The following is a 17,752-nucleotide window of genomic DNA, read 5'->3' as shown; positions in this document are numbered from 1 at the left end:
GTGCAAAGCAGCGTAAGCGGCAGGGGAGAATAGGTACACGGTACAAATGCCCCAGAACTTTATGCACTCTGCCTTGCCCTCCTCCCTCCTCTACCTTCGTTGAGAGTTTTCCCATTTTTAGAATACACTTTTCTTTTGCTGTCAAACGTTTTGCTAGGAAATGTCCCCAGTGTTTAGCGGCTGAACGTTGACCTCACTATATCTCCTCATTGGATAATCCTTCATTACCTCAACGGCCTTCTTCTTCGGCCTAGTACTTAAGAGGTATCAATCCGCATGACAGGGACCCTTTCCTTTTTTTTTTGTTGTTGCAGATTCCACGCTTTTCCACCAAGAGCCCAATACCCACAGATGAAGGTTTTCTAGTGTGGGAATCCCCCAGATTTCCCATCTACAGGTTCATCCCCCCCTGCAGAGCCGTATAGGAATCGCATATTTAGGAATGCACAGGTTCATCCCTTGCGCAGGGCCCAATAGAAATCCCAAGGATCTCCAGTGTACAGGTTCAACATTCCCAGCTAAGCCATCTAGAAATCCCTCATATCTCGCATGTATCGTTTCCTCCCTTCTTGCAAATCTAGTATGGAAATCCCCCAAATCTCCCAATTACAGGTTCATCCCTTCCGGCAAAGCTGCATATGCATCATCCAATATATCTCACAGGAGCCGATTCACCCCTCCCCGTGGAGCCCAATAGGAATCTTGCATACAGGAATGCCCAGGTTCATCCCGTCCATCGTGCTCAATAGGAATGCCAAGGATCTTCAGTTTAAAGGCTCACCATTCCCCTCAGAGCCCTAGAGGAATCCCCCATATCTCCTGTGTTTCGTTTCCTCCATCCCTGCAAAGGTAGCAAAGGGACCTCAGATATCTGTCATTTATCGGCTCATCTCTCCACACAGAACTGTATAGGAATCCCATTGATCACCATGTGCAGGGTTATCCCTCCCTGCGAAGCCATATAGGCCTCATCCCATATATCTCCCAGGAACAGGTTAATCCCTTCCCGATGAGCCAATATACAAACCCCATAAATCTTCCCTGTGCAGGTTCATCCCTCTCCGCAGAGCCCTTTAAGAATCCCCCACATCTACTATATATCATTTCCCCCCACCCCCATGAGAATCCCACAGATCTCCCATGTATATGTTCATTCTTCTAGAGATCTCCCGTTTATAAGTTCATCCCTCAATTTAGAGCTGAATGGAATTTGCACACATTAGCATGTACATCCCTCCCCGTGCATCCCTACAGAAATCCCTCACATCTATGTGTCTGCTCATCCCTCCGAGCACAGCCGTATAGGAATAGCACACATAGGATTGAACATATTCCTCACTTCCCACTGAGCCCTACATGGATCTCACAGATCCCCAATGTTCATCCTTCCCAGCAGAGACCTTTAGGAATATAACAGATCCCCCATGTACAGGTTCACCCCTCCCCGCTCAGCTGCATAGGAATCCCTTGGGTCTCCCATTTTCAGGCTTCCCTGAAGAGCCCTATAGGAATATGCCAGATCTCCCATGTAAAGGTCCATCCCTCCCCACCCAGCTGTGAAGGGATCCCTTGGATCTCCCATATTCATCCTTCCCTGAAGAGCCCTATAGGAATATACCAGATCTCCCCTGTAAAGGTCCATCCCTCCCCACCCAGCTGTGAAGGGATCCCTTGGATCTCCCATATTCATCCTTCCCTGAAGAGGAATATACAGATCTCTCATGTGCATGTCCATCCCTCCCCGCCCACCTGCATAGGAATCCCTTGGATCGCCCATATTCATCCTTCCCTGAAGAGCCCTATAGGAATATATAGATCTCCCATGTACAGGCCCACCCCTCCCCACCCAGCTGCTTAGGAATCCCTTTGATCTCCCATATTCATCCTTCCCTGAAGAGCCCTATAGGAATATACCAGATCTCCCATGTACAGGTTCATCCCTCCATGCCCAGCTGTATCGGAATCCCACGGATCACCCACGTCCATCCTTCCCTGCAGAATAGGAATATAACACATCTCCCATGTACAGGTCCATCCCTCCCTGCCCACCCGTGTAGGAATCCCTTGGCGCTCCCATATTCATCCTTCCCTGAAGAATCCCATAGGAATATTTCACATCTCCCATGTACAGGTCCATCCCTCCCTGCCCACCCGTATATGAATCCCACGGATCACCCATGTCCATCCTTCCCTGCAGACCCCTATATGAATATAACAGATCTCTCATGTACAGGTTCAACTCTCCCTGCCAAGTGGATAGGAATACCTTGGATCTCCCATGTTCATCCCTCCCTGCAGAGCCCTATAGGAATATAACATCTCCAATGTACAGGTTCGTCCCTCCCTTCCCAGCTGTATCGGAATCCCACGGATCACCCACGTCCATCCTTCCCTGCAGAATAGGAATATAACACATCTCCCATGTACAGGTCCATCCCTCCCTGCCCACCCGTGTAGGAATCCCTTGGCGCTCCCATATTCATCCTTCCCTGAAGAATCCCATAGGAATATTTCACATCTCCCATGTACAGGTCCATCCCTCCCTGCCCACCCGTATATGAATCCCACGGATCACCCATGTCCATCCTTCCCTGCAGACCCCTATATGAATATAACAGATCTCTCATGTACAGGTTCAACTCTCCCTGCCAAGTGGATAGGAATACCTTGGATCTCCCATGTTCATCCCTCCCTGCAGAGCCCTATAGGAATATAACATCTCCAATGTACAGGTTCGTCCCTCCCTTCCCAGCTGTATCGGAATCCCACGGATCACCCATGTCCATCCTTCCCTGCAGAGCCCAATAGGAAAATAGCAGATGTCCCATGTACAGGTACATCCCAGCCCACCGAGCTGTATAGGAAACCCACAGATCTCCCATGTTCATCCTTCTCCACTGAGCACTATATGAACATAAGATCTCTTATCCCTGCCCGCCCAGCTGTATAAGAATCCCTTGTCTCTCCCATATTCATCCTTCCCTGAAGAATCCCATAGGACTATACCAGATCTCCAATGTACAGGTCCACCCCTCCCCGCCCAGCTGTATAGGAATCCCTTGGATCTCTCGTGTAGTGGTTCAACCCTCCGCACTGAGTTATATAGGAATCCCTTGGAGCAGGTTTATCCCTCCTCCCGTTCTTGGATCCGTATTTTTTCACCTGCACACAATGGGTCAGAATCACACACAGGTGAATTCCTCCCCTCCCAAATGAGGCACTCACAGACCTCGAGGGCTTGGAACAACTATTACATAATTTGTTTGCATGCCCCTGTCCAACCAAGACTGCGTGAGATCTTTGGAGTGGCTTAATCCTGCAAGCCCCACGTCTTTAGACCACTCACACGCTCTTCTTCTTGTTTTTGATATGACGCCTTTTCAGTGTATCTTTCTCGCGTGTGTTTTTTACTGCCCTTCCTCTATTGATGTGAAAAAAATATGAGCGCTTTTCAGTCGATCCTTCCTGCAGTTGGGTGATAGTTTGCCACTGCTCATAGATGGCTTCTTGGTCTTGGGTTGTGATTGTTGCTCAGGGTGCGAAAGGAGCGTTTAAATGTATCCAAAACAAAACGGGGCTCGTCCGGGATTTGAACCCGGGACCTCTCGCACCCAAAGCGAGAATCATACCCCTAGACCAACGAGCCAGCTGTGAGCAGAGCCATGAGCGAGCAGTCAGCCTTGTGGCGTGCCACATCAGCACTGCTTCCTATTTTACTGTTCATTTATGCATGATATTAAATGGGAGTTTTGTGTTGCAATCACAACTGATCGTTAATATCAGTTCACCCTCCTATTAAATTTAGAGGTGGAAAGACATTGCCCGTTTTGTTAATTTATGTACACAGTTTTGAAAAAAGAGGTGTCATTTTGCTGAAAGCAACTCTGACTCTGTACGATGCCCATCCCTGCCTGATCCTCTCCATGATCTCTAGCATCTTGCACTGCGCGATTGAAACATGAATAAGAGGATACTGCTCCAGTCTGTGGAAAAGTGGATCTGAGAGTCTTATGAAATTATGCACAGCAACTGTGCAGTGGCTCGTTGGTCTAGGGGTATGATTCTCGCTTAGGGTGCGAGAGGTCCCGGGTTCAAATCCCGGACGAGCCCTCACTTCTTTTTTGACTCTTTCCAAATACGAAATAAACACAAGATTTAAATCTTCTATCACAATAAAACAACAGCAGTTTAGGATTTGAAGCCGCAACCCTATCGCACCCAAAGGAACAATCATACCAATTGACCAAGAAGCAGACCCACATAGAGCAAGGTGCTGAGATGGGAGTGGAATCTTTCACAGCTCCAAGTCCATTGAGTGCAGCATAAGGGACTGGGGCTGCTCAGAGCATGTACACATCGCAATCCTAATGTGGTGATCTCAATGGAATAAGGGCAGCGAGCCGGTCCTTGGAGATAGAGCTCTGATTACACATTTCTTTACATGGGCTCTTGGGTGCCAACTATTGATTTTCGCAACGGGGTCCAAAACGAAATTTTTATTTTCGCTATGACGGCACAAACTCCATCTCCAGGGCCAAAGCACACATTTTACAGCACATGTAGCAGCAGTAAATGGAAGAAAGCCATAGCATTACAGGCATGGCATGTCTAAATATAACCCCTCAGCAACAGTCGCCTAACCTGCTGAGGTGTGTCTGCAGCATTCTGCTTTAGTATTCCCTACCTCTCCCATGCCCGCAAACCGCTTAAGCCGGTCCCCGCTCACACACCTCCCCAATCAAGGCTAAGGGGACAATGATGCAGCCTTCCCTCTTTGAAATGAGCAACACTTGCTAATTTTGCAAGCTGTGTACTAAGCTTTATTAAGTCCGAGCCCAGCACGGGAGGAGCCAGAAGCCCTGCTTCGCCCAGTGATATCGAAGAGCATGTCACTGAATCTTTTATATTTCATGGTTTGTGGTTGTAGAAACTCCACGGGGCAACATAATACTCCTGCCCCCCCATTGTTTGAGGAGAACAGGGGCAAGTGTGCCCTCTATCCCCATGTACTCGTTGCCTATACCTGAAGCGCCCTTAATGGTTGCCTGGTCCGTGCAAAGCAGCGTAAGCGGCAGGGGAGAATAGGTACACGGTACAAATGCCCCAGAACTTTATGCACTCTGCCTTGCCCTCCTCCCTCCTCTACCTTCGTTGAGAGTTTTCCCATTTTTAGAATACACTTTTCTTTTGCTGTCAAACGTTTTGCTAGGAAATGTCCCCAGTGTTTAGCGGCTGAACGTTGACCTCACTATATCTCCTCATTGGATAATCCTTCATTACCTCAACGGCCTTCTTCTTCGGCCTAGTACTTAAGAGGTATCAATCCGCATGACAGGGACCCTTTCCTTTTTTTTTTGTTGTTGCAGATTCCACGCTTTTCCACCAAGAGCCCAATACCCACAGATGAAGGTTTTCTAGTGTGGGAATCCCCCAGATTTCCCATCTACAGGTTCATCCCCCCCTGCAGAGCCGTATAGGAATCGCATATTTAGGAATGCACAGGTTCATCCCTTGCGCAGGGCCCAATAGAAATCCCAAGGATCTCCAGTGTACAGGTTCAACATTCCCAGCTAAGCCATCTAGAAATCCCTCATATCTCGCATGTATCGTTTCCTCCCTTCTTGCAAATCTAGTATGGAAATCCCCCAAATCTCCCAATTACAGGTTCATCCCTTCCGGCAAAGCTGCATATGCTCTTTGAAATGAGCAACACTTGCTAATTTTGCAAACTGTGTACTAAGCTTTATTAAGTCCGAGCCCAGCACGGGAGGAGCCAGAAGCCCTGCTTCGCCCAGTGATATCGAAGAGCATGTCACTGAATATTTTATATTTCATGGTTTGTGGTTGTAGAAACTCCACGGGGCAACATAATACTCCTGCCCCCCCATTGTTTGAGGAGAACAGGGGCAAGTGTGCCCTCTATCCCCATGTACTCGTTGCCTATACCTGAAGCGCCCTTAATGGTTGCCTGGTCCGTGCAAAGCAGCGTAAGCGGCAGGGGGGAATAGGTACACGGTACAAATGCCCCAGAACTTCATGCATTCTGCCTTGCCCTCCTCCCTCCTCTACCTTCGTTGAGAGTTTTCCCATTTTTAGAATACACTTTTCTTTTGCTGTCAAACGTTTTGCTAGGAATTGTCCCCAGTGTTTAGCGGCTGAACGTTGACCTCACTATATCTCCTCATTGGATAATCCTTCATTACCTCAACGGCCTTCTTCTTCGGCCTAGTACTTAAGAGGTATCAATCCGCATGACAGGGACCCTTTCCTTTTTTTTTTGTTGTTGCAGATTCCACGCTTTTCCACCAAGAGCCCAATACCCACAGATGAAGGTTTTCTAGTGTGGGAATCCCCCAGATTTCCCATCTACAGGTTCATCCCCCCCTGCAGAGCCGTATAGGAATCGCATATTTAGGAATGCACAGGTTCATCCCTTGCGCAGGGCCCAATAGAAATCCCAAGGATCTCCAGTGTACAGGTTCAACATTCCCAGCTAAGCCATCTAGAAATCCCTCATATCTCGCATGTATCGTTTCCTCCCTTCTTGCAAATCTAGTATGGAAATCCCCCAAATCTCCCAATTACAGGTTCATCCCTTCCGGCAAAGCTGCATATGCATCATCCAATATATCTCACAGGAGCCGATTCACCCCTCCCCGTGGAGCCCAATAGGAATCTTGCATATAGGAATGCCCAGGTTCATCCCGTCCGTCGTGCTCAATAGGAATGCCAAGGATCTTCAGTTTAAAGGCTCACCATTCCCCTCAGAGCCCTAGAGGAATCCCCCATATCTCCTGTGTTTCGTTTCCTCCATCCCTGCAAAGGTAGCAAAGGGACCTCAGATATCTGTCATTTATCGGCTCATCTCTCCACACAGAACTGTATAGGAATCCCATTGATCACCATGTGCAGGGTTATCCCTCCCTGCGAAGCCATATAGGCCTCATCCCATATATCTCCCAGGAACAGGTTAATCCCTTCCCGATGAGCCAATATACAAACCCCATAAATCTTCCCTGTGCAGGTTCATCCCTCTCCGCAGAGCCCTTTAAGAATCCCCCACATCTACTATATATCATTTCCCCCCACCCCCATGAGAATCCCACAGATCTCCCATGTATATGTTCATTCTTCTAGAGATCTCCCGTTTATAAGTTCATCCCTCAATTTAGAGCTGAATGGAATTTGCACACATTAGCATGTACATCCCTCCCCGTGCATCCCTACAGAAATCCCTCACATCTATGTGTCTGCTCATCCCTCCGAGCACAGCCGTATAGGAATAGCACAAATAGGATTGAACATATTCCTCACTTCCCACTGAGCCCTACATGGATCTCACAGATCCCCAATGTTCATCCTTCCCAGCAGAGACCTTTAGGAATATAACAGATCCCCCATGTACAGGTTCACCCCTCCCCGCTCAGCTGCATAGGAATCCCTTGGGTCTCCCATTTTCAGGCTTCCCTGAAGAGCCCTATAGGAATATGCCAGATCTCCCATGTAAAGGTCCATCCCTCCCCACCCAGCTGTGAAGGGATCCCTTGGATCTCCCATATTCATCCTTCCCTGAAGAGCGCTCTAGGAATATACCAGATCTCCCCTGTAAAGGTCCATCCCTCCCCACCCAGCTGTGAAGGGATCCCTTGGATCTCCCATATTCATCCTTCCCTGAAGAGGAATATACAGATCTCTCATGTGCATGTCCATCCCTCCCCGCCCACCTGCATAGGAATCCCTTGGATCGCCCATATTCATCCTTCCCTGAAGAGCCCTATAGGAATATATAGATCTCCCATGTACAGGCCCACCCCTCCCCACCCAGCTGCTTAGGAATCCCTTTGATCTCCCATATTCATCCTTCCCTGAAGAGCCCTATAGGAATATACCAGATCTCCCATGTACAGGTTCATCCCTCCATGCCCAGCTGTATCGGAATCCCACGGATCACCCACGTCCATCCTTCCCTGCAGAATAGGAATATAACACATCTCCCATGTACAGGTCCATCCCTCCCTGCCCACCCGTGTAGGAATCCCTTGGCGCTCCCATATTCATCCTTCCCTGAAGAATCCCATAGGAATATTTCACATCTCCCATGTACAGGTCCATCCCTCCCTGCCCACCCGTATATGAATCCCACGGATCACCCATGTCCATCCTTCCCTGCAGACCCCTATATGAATATAACAGATCTCTCATGTACAGGTTCAACTCTCCCTGCCAAGTGGATAGGAATACCTTGGATCTCCCATGTTCATCCCTCCCTGCAGAGCCCTATAGGAATATAACATCTCCAATGTACAGGTTCGTCCCTCCCTTCCCAGCTGTATCGGAATCCCACGGATCACCCACGTCCATCCTTCCCTGCAGAATAGGAATATAACACATCTCCCATGTACAGGTCCATCCCTCCCTGCCCACCCGTGTAGGAATCCCTTGGCGCTCCCATATTCATCCTTCCCTGAAGAATCCCATAGGAATATTTCACATCTCCCATGTACAGGTCCATCCCTCCCTGCCCACCCGTATATGAATCCCACGGATCACCCATGTCCATCCTTCCCTGCAGACCCCTATATGAATATAACAGATCTCTCATGTACAGGTTCAACTCTCCCTGCCAAGTGGATAGGAATACCTTGGATCTCCCATGTTCATCCCTCCCTGCAGAGCCCTATAGGAATATAACATCTCCAATGTACAGGTTCGTCCCTCCCTTCCCAGCTGTATCGGAATCCCACGGATCACCCATGTCCATCCTTCCCTGCAGAGCCCAATAGGAAAATAGCAGATGTCCCATGTACAGGTACATCCCAGCCCACCGAGCTGTATAGGAAACCCACAGATCTCCCATGTTCATCCTTCTCCACTGAGCACTATATGAACATAAGATCTCTTATCCCTGCCCGCCCAGCTGTATAAGAATCCCTTGTCTCTCCCATATTCATCCTTCCCTGAAGAATCCCATAGGACTATACCAGATCTCCAATGTACAGGTCCACCCCTCCCCGCCCAGCTGTATAGGAATCCCTTGGATCTCTCGTGTAGTGGTTCAACCCTCCGCACTGAGTTATATAGGAATCCCTTGGAGCAGGTTTATCCCTCCTCCCGTTCTTGGATCCGTATTTTTTCACCTGCACACAATGGGTCAGAATCACACACAGGTGAATTCCTCCCCTCCCAAATGAGGCACTCACAGACCTCGAGGGCTTGGAACAACTATTACATAATTTGTTTGCATGCCCCTGTCCAACCAAGACTGCGTGAGATCTTTGGAGTGGCTTAATCCTGCAAGCCCCACGTCTTTAGACCACTCACACGCTCTTCTTCTTGTTTTTGATATGACGCCTTTTCAGTGTATCTTTCTCGCGTGTGTTTTTTACTGCCCTTCCTCTATTGATGTGAAAAAAATATGAGCGCTTTTCAGTCGATCCTTCCTGCAGTTGGGTGATAGTTTGCCACTGCTCATAGATGGCTTCTTGGTCTTGGGTTGTGATTGTTGCTCAGGGTGCGAAAGGAGCGTTTAAATGTATCCAAAACAAAACGGGGCTCGTCCGGGATTTGAACCCGGGACCTCTCGCACCCAAAGCGAGAATCATACCCCTAGACCAACGAGCCAGCTGTGAGCAGAGCCATGAGCGAGCAGTCAGCCTTGTGGCGTGCCACATCAGCACTGCTTCCTATTTTACTGTTCATTTATGCATGATATTAAATGGGAGTTTTGTGTTGCAATCACAACTGATCGTTAATATCAGTTCACCCTCCTATTAAATTTAGAGGTGGAAAGACATTGCCCGTTTTGTTAATTTATGTACACAGTTTTGAAAAAAGAGGTGTCATTTTGCTGAAAGCAACTCTGACTCTGTACGATGCCCATCCCTGCCTGATCCTCTCCATGATCTCTAGCATCTTGCACTGCGCGATTGAAACATGAATAAGAGGATACTGCTCCAGTCTGTGGAAAAGTGGATCTGAGAGTCTTATGAAATTATGCACAGCAACTGTGCAGTGGCTCGTTGGTCTAGGGGTATGATTCTCGCTTAGGGTGCGAGAGGTCCCGGGTTCAAATCCCGGACGAGCCCTCACTTCTTTTTTGACTCTTTCCAAATACGAAATAAACACAAGATTTAAATCTTCTATCACAATAAAACAACAGCAGTTTAGGATTTGAAGCCGCAACCCTATCGCACCCAAAGGAACAATCATACCAATTGACCAAGAAGCAGACCCACATAGAGCAAGGTGCTGAGATGGGAGTGGAATCTTTCACAGCTCCAAGTCCATTGAGTGCAGCATAAGGGACTGGGGCTGCTCAGAGCATGTACACATCGCAATCCTAATGTGGTGATCTCAATGGAATAAGGGCAGCGAGCCGGTCCTTGGAGATAGAGCTCTGATTACACATTTCTTTACATGGGCTCTTGGGTGCCAACTATTGATTTTCGCAACGGGGTCCAAAACGAAATTTTTATTTTCGCTATGACGGCACAAACTCCATCTCCAGGGCCAAAGCACACATTTTACAGCACATGTAGCAGCAGTAAATGGAAGAAAGCCATAGCATTACAGGCATGGCATGTCTAAATATAACCCCTCAGCAACAGTCGCCTAACCTGCTGAGGTGTGTCTGCAGCATTCTGCTTTAGTATTCCCTACCTCTCCCATGCCCGCAAACCGCTTAAGCCGGTCCCCGCTCACACACCTCCCCAATCAAGGCTAAGGGGACAATGATGCAGCCTTCCCTCTTTGAAATGAGCAACACTTGCTAATTTTGCAAGCTGTGTACTAAGCTTTATTAAGTCCGAGCCCAGCACGGGAGGAGCCAGAAGCCCTGCTTCGCCCAGTGATATCGAAGAGCATGTCACTGAATCTTTTATATTTCATGGTTTGTGGTTGTAGAAACTCCACGGGGCAACATAATACTCCTGCCCCCCCATTGTTTGAGGAGAACAGGGGCAAGTGTGCCCTCTATCCCCATGTACTCGTTGCCTATACCTGAAGCGCCCTTAATGGTTGCCTGGTCCGTGCAAAGCAGCGTAAGCGGCAGGGGAGAATAGGTACACGGTACAAATGCCCCAGAACTTTATGCACTCTGCCTTGCCCTCCTCCCTCCTCTACCTTCGTTGAGAGTTTTCCCATTTTTAGAATACACTTTTCTTTTGCTGTCAAACGTTTTGCTAGGAAATGTCCCCAGTGTTTAGCGGCTGAACGTTGACCTCACTATATCTCCTCATTGGATAATCCTTCATTACCTCAACGGCCTTCTTCTTCGGCCTAGTACTTAAGAGGTATCAATCCGCATGACAGGGACCCTTTCCTTTTTTTTTTGTTGTTGCAGATTCCACGCTTTTCCACCAAGAGCCCAATACCCACAGATGAAGGTTTTCTAGTGTGGGAATCCCCCAGATTTCCCATCTACAGGTTCATCCCCCCCTGCAGAGCCGTATAGGAATCGCATATTTAGGAATGCACAGGTTCATCCCTTGCGCAGGGCCCAATAGAAATCCCAAGGATCTCCAGTGTACAGGTTCAACATTCCCAGCTAAGCCATCTAGAAATCCCTCATATCTCGCATGTATCGTTTCCTCCCTTCTTGCAAATCTAGTATGGAAATCCCCCAAATCTCCCAATTACAGGTTCATCCCTTCCGGCAAAGCTGCATATGCATCATCCAATATATCTCACAGGAGCCGATTCACCCCTCCCCGTGGAGCCCAATAGGAATCTTGCATACAGGAATGCCCAGGTTCATCCCGTCCATCGTGCTCAATAGGAATGCCAAGGATCTTCAGTTTAAAGGCTCACCATTCCCCTCAGAGCCCTAGAGGAATCCCCCATATCTCCTGTGTTTCGTTTCCTCCATCCCTGCAAAGGTAGCAAAGGGACCTCAGATATCTGTCATTTATCGGCTCATCTCTCCACACAGAACTGTATAGGAATCCCATTGATCACCATGTGCAGGGTTATCCCTCCCTGCGAAGCCATATAGGCCTCATCCCATATATCTCCCAGGAACAGGTTAATCCCTTCCCGATGAGCCAATATACAAACCCCATAAATCTTCCCTGTGCAGGTTCATCCCTCTCCGCAGAGCCCTTTAAGAATCCCCCACATCTACTATATATCATTTCCCCCCACCCCCATGAGAATCCCACAGATCTCCCATGTATATGTTCATTCTTCTAGAGATCTCCCGTTTATAAGTTCATCCCTCAATTTAGAGCTGAATGGAATTTGCACACATTAGCATGTACATCCCTCCCCGTGCATCCCTACAGAAATCCCTCACATCTATGTGTCTGCTCATCCCTCCGAGCACAGCCGTATAGGAATAGCACACATAGGATTGAACATATTCCTCACTTCCCACTGAGCCCTACATGGATCTCACAGATCCCCAATGTTCATCCTTCCCAGCAGAGACCTTTAGGAATATAACAGATCCCCCATGTACAGGTTCACCCCTCCCCGCTCAGCTGCATAGGAATCCCTTGGGTCTCCCATTTTCAGGCTTCCCTGAAGAGCCCTATAGGAATATGCCAGATCTCCCATGTAAAGGTCCATCCCTCCCCACCCAGCTGTGAAGGGATCCCTTGGATCTCCCATATTCATCCTTCCCTGAAGAGCCCTATAGGAATATACCAGATCTCCCCTGTAAAGGTCCATCCCTCCCCACCCAGCTGTGAAGGGATCCCTTGGATCTCCCATATTCATCCTTCCCTGAAGAGGAATATACAGATCTCTCATGTGCATGTCCATCCCTCCCCGCCCACCTGCATAGGAATCCCTTGGATCGCCCATATTCATCCTTCCCTGAAGAGCCCTATAGGAATATATAGATCTCCCATGTACAGGCCCACCCCTCCCCACCCAGCTGCTTAGGAATCCCTTTGATCTCCCATATTCATCCTTCCCTGAAGAGCCCTATAGGAATATACCAGATCTCCCATGTACAGGTTCATCCCTCCATGCCCAGCTGTATCGGAATCCCACGGATCACCCACGTCCATCCTTCCCTGCAGAATAGGAATATAACACATCTCCCATGTACAGGTCCATCCCTCCCTGCCCACCCGTGTAGGAATCCCTTGGCGCTCCCATATTCATCCTTCCCTGAAGAATCCCATAGGAATATTTCACATCTCCCATGTACAGGTCCATCCCTCCCTGCCCACCCGTATATGAATCCCACGGATCACCCATGTCCATCCTTCCCTGCAGACCCCTATATGAATATAACAGATCTCTCATGTACAGGTTCAACTCTCCCTGCCAAGTGGATAGGAATACCTTGGATCTCCCATGTTCATCCCTCCCTGCAGAGCCCTATAGGAATATAACATCTCCAATGTACAGGTTCGTCCCTCCCTTCCCAGCTGTATCGGAATCCCACGGATCACCCACGTCCATCCTTCCCTGCAGAATAGGAATATAACACATCTCCCATGTACAGGTCCATCCCTCCCTGCCCACCCGTGTAGGAATCCCTTGGCGCTCCCATATTCATCCTTCCCTGAAGAATCCCATAGGAATATTTCACATCTCCCATGTACAGGTCCATCCCTCCCTGCCCACCCGTATATGAATCCCACGGATCACCCATGTCCATCCTTCCCTGCAGACCCCTATATGAATATAACAGATCTCTCATGTACAGGTTCAACTCTCCCTGCCAAGTGGATAGGAATACCTTGGATCTCCCATGTTCATCCCTCCCTGCAGAGCCCTATAGGAATATAACATCTCCAATGTACAGGTTCGTCCCTCCCTTCCCAGCTGTATCGGAATCCCACGGATCACCCATGTCCATCCTTCCCTGCAGAGCCCAATAGGAAAATAGCAGATGTCCCATGTACAGGTACATCCCAGCCCACCGAGCTGTATAGGAAACCCACAGATCTCCCATGTTCATCCTTCTCCACTGAGCACTATATGAACATAAGATCTCTTATCCCTGCCCGCCCAGCTGTATAAGAATCCCTTGTCTCTCCCATATTCATCCTTCCCTGAAGAATCCCATAGGACTATACCAGATCTCCAATGTACAGGTCCACCCCTCCCCGCCCAGCTGTATAGGAATCCCTTGGATCTCTCGTGTAGTGGTTCAACCCTCCGCACTGAGTTATATAGGAATCCCTTGGAGCAGGTTTATCCCTCCTCCCGTTCTTGGATCCGTATTTTTTCACCTGCACACAATGGGTCAGAATCACACACAGGTGAATTCCTCCCCTCCCAAATGAGGCACTCACAGACCTCGAGGGCTTGGAACAACTATTACATAATTTGTTTGCATGCCCCTGTCCAACCAAGACTGCGTGAGATCTTTGGAGTGGCTTAATCCTGCAAGCCCCACGTCTTTAGACCACTCACACGCTCTTCTTCTTGTTTTTGATATGACGCCTTTTCAGTGTATCTTTCTCGCGTGTGTTTTTTACTGCCCTTCCTCTATTGATGTGAAAAAAATATGAGCGCTTTTCAGTCGATCCTTCCTGCAGTTGGGTGATAGTTTGCCACTGCTCATAGATGGCTTCTTGGTCTTGGGTTGTGATTGTTGCTCAGGGTGCGAAAGGAGCGTTTAAATGTATCCAAAACAAAACGGGGCTCGTCCGGGATTTGAACCCGGGACCTCTCGCACCCAAAGCGAGAATCATACCCCTAGACCAACGAGCCAGCTGTGAGCAGAGCCATGAGCGAGCAGTCAGCCTTGTGGCGTGCCACATCAGCACTGCTTCCTATTTTACTGTTCATTTATGCATGATATTAAATGGGAGTTTTGTGTTGCAATCACAACTGATCGTTAATATCAGTTCACCCTCCTATTAAATTTAGAGGTGGAAAGACATTGCCCGTTTTGTTAATTTATGTACACAGTTTTGAAAAAAGAGGTGTCATTTTGCTGAAAGCAACTCTGACTCTGTACGATGCCCATCCCTGCCTGATCCTCTCCATGATCTCTAGCATCTTGCACTGCGCGATTGAAACATGAATAAGAGGATACTGCTCCAGTCTGTGGAAAAGTGGATCTGAGAGTCTTATGAAATTATGCACAGCAACTGTGCAGTGGCTCGTTGGTCTAGGGGTATGATTCTCGCTTAGGGTGCGAGAGGTCCCGGGTTCAAATCCCGGACGAAATAAACACAAGATTTAAATCTTCTATCACAATAAAACAACAGCAGTTTAGGATTTGAAGCCGCAACCCTATCGCACCCAAAGGAACAATCATACCAATTGACCAAGAAGCAGACCCACATAGAGCAAGGTGCTGAGATGGGAGTGGAATCTTTCACAGCTCCAAGTCCATTGAGTGCAGCATAAGGGACTGGGGCTGCTCAGAGCATGTACACATCGCAATCCTAATGTGGTGATCTCAATGGAATAAGGGCAGCGAGCCGGTCCTTGGAGATAGAGCTCTGATTACACATTTCTTTACATGGGCTCTTGGGTGCCAACTATTGATTTTCGCAACGGGGTCCAAAACGAAATTTTTATTTTCGCTATGACGGCACAAACTCCATCTCCAGGGCCAAAGCACACATTTTACAGCACATGTAGCAGCAGTAAATGGAAGAAAGCCATAGCATTACAGGCATGGCATGTCTAAATATAACCCCTCAGCAACAGTCGCCTAACCTGCTGAGGTGTGTCTGCAGCATTCTGCTTTAGTATTCCCTACCTCTCCCATGCCCGCAAACCGCTTAAGCCGGTCCCCGCTCACACACCTCCCCAATCAAGGCTAAGGGGACAATGATGCAGCCTTCCCTCTTTGAAATGAGCAACACTTGCTAATTTTGCAAGCTGTGTACTAAGCTTTATTAAGTCCGAGCCCAGCACGGGAGGAGCCAGAAGCCCTGCTTCGCCCAGTGATATCGAAGAGCATGTCACTGAATCTTTTATATTTCATGGTTTGTGGTTGTAGAAACTCCACGGGGCAACATAATACTCCTGCCCCCCCATTGTTTGAGGAGAACAGGGGCAAGTGTGCCCTCTATCCCCATGTACTCGTTGCCTATACCTGAAGCGCCCTTAATGGTTGCCTGGTCCGTGCAAAGCAGCGTAAGCGGCAGGGGAGAATAGGTACACGGTACAAATGCCCCAGAACTTTATGCACTCTGCCTTGCCCTCCTCCCTCCTCTACCTTCGTTGAGAGTTTTCCCATTTTTAGAATACACTTTTCTTTTGCTGTCAAACGTTTTGCTAGGAAATGTCCCCAGTGTTTAGCGGCTGAACGTTGACCTCACTATATCTCCTCATTGGATAATCCTTCATTACCTCAACGGCCTTCTTCTTCGGCCTAGTACTTAAGAGGTATCAATCCGCATGACAGGGACCCTTTCCTTTTTTTTTTGTTGTTGCAGATTCCACGCTTTTCCACCAAGAGCCCAATACCCACAGATGAAGGTTTTCTAGTGTGGGAATCCCCCAGATTTCCCATCTACAGGTTCATCCCCCCCTGCAGAGCCGTATAGGAATCGCATATTTAGGAATGCACAGGTTCATCCCTTGCGCAGGGCCCAATAGAAATCCCAAGGATCTCCAGTGTACAGGTTCAACATTCCCAGCTAAGCCATCTAGAAATCCCTCATATCTCGCATGTATCGTTTCCTCCCTTCTTGCAAATCTAGTATGGAAATCCCCCAAATCTCCCAATTACAGGTTCATCCCTTCCGGCAAAGCTGCATATGCATCATCCAATATATCTCACAGGAGCCGATTCACCCCTCCCCGTGGAGCCCAATAGGAATCTTGCATACAGGAATGCCCAGGTTCATCCCGTCCGTCGTGCTCAATAGGAATGCCAAGGATCTTCAGTTTAAAGGCTCACCATTCCCCTCAGAGCCCTAGAGGAATCCCCCATATCTCCTGTGTTTCGTTTCCTCCATCCCTGCAAAGGTAGCAAAGGGACCTCAGATATCTGTCATTTATCGGCTCATCTCTCCACACAGATCTGTATAGGAATCCCATTGATCACCATGTGCAGGGTTATCCCTCCCTGCGAAGCCATATAGGCCTCATCCCATATATCTCCCAGGAACAGGTTAATCCCTTCCCGATGAGCCAATATACAAACCCCATAAATCTTCCCTGTGCAGGTTCATCCCTCTCCGCAGAGCCCTTTAAGAATCCCCCACATCTACTATATATCATTTCCCCCCACCCCCATGAGAATCCCACAGATCTCCCATGTATATGTTCATTCTTCTAGAGATCTCCCGTTTATAAGTTCATCCCTCAATTTAGAGCTGAATGGAATTTGCACACATTAGCATGTACATCCCTCCCCGTGCATCCCTACAGAAATCCCTCACATCTATGTGTCTGCTCATCCCTCCGAGCACAGCCGTATAGGAATAGCACACATAGGATTGAACATATTCCTCACTTCCCACTGAGCCCTACATGGATCTCACAGATCCCCAATGTTCATCCTTCCCAGCAGAGACCTTTAGGAATATAACAGATCCCCCATGTACAGGTTCACCCCTCCCCGCTCAGCTGCATAGGAATCCCTTGGGTCTCCCATTTTCAGGCTTCCCTGAAGAGCCCTATAGGAATATGCCAGATCTCCCATGTAAAGGTCCATCCCTCCCCACCCAGCTGTGAAGGGATCCCTTGGATCTCCCATATTCATCCTTCCCTGAAGAGCCCTATAGGAATATACCAGATCTCCCCTGTAAAGGTCCATCCCTCCCCACCCAGCTGTGAAGGGATCCCTTGGATCTCCCATATTCATCCTTCCCTGAAGAGGAAT

At 48.5% G+C, this 17,752-nt stretch overlaps 3 non-coding genes across 3 annotated transcripts; all 3 read right to left on the bottom strand.

Moving 5' to 3' along the window:
- Positions 1-3,574: 3,574 nt before the first annotated feature.
- Positions 3,575-3,646, bottom strand: TRNAP-UGG (transfer RNA proline (anticodon UGG)). The gene has a single exon. It is a non-coding gene; the product is annotated as a tRNA-Pro (tRNA).
- A 5,903-nt stretch (positions 3,647-9,549) lies between these two features.
- Positions 9,550-9,621, bottom strand: TRNAP-UGG (transfer RNA proline (anticodon UGG)). Its single transcript has one exon. It is a non-coding gene; the product is annotated as a tRNA-Pro (tRNA).
- A 4,980-nt stretch (positions 9,622-14,601) lies between these two features.
- On the bottom strand, positions 14,602-14,673 carry TRNAP-UGG (transfer RNA proline (anticodon UGG)). The gene has a single exon. It is a non-coding gene; the product is annotated as a tRNA-Pro (tRNA).
- Positions 14,674-17,752: the final 3,079 nt, after the last annotated feature.

This window comes from Ambystoma mexicanum, chromosome 12, assembly GCF_040938575.1.
Source record: "Ambystoma mexicanum isolate Mex_15411 chromosome 12, UKY_AmexF1_1, whole genome shotgun sequence".
Classification (NCBI taxonomy): domain Eukaryota; kingdom Metazoa; phylum Chordata; class Amphibia; order Caudata; family Ambystomatidae; genus Ambystoma; species Ambystoma mexicanum.
The sequence above is the reverse complement of the archived record's forward strand: the minus strand, read 5'-3'. Positions and strand labels throughout refer to the sequence as shown.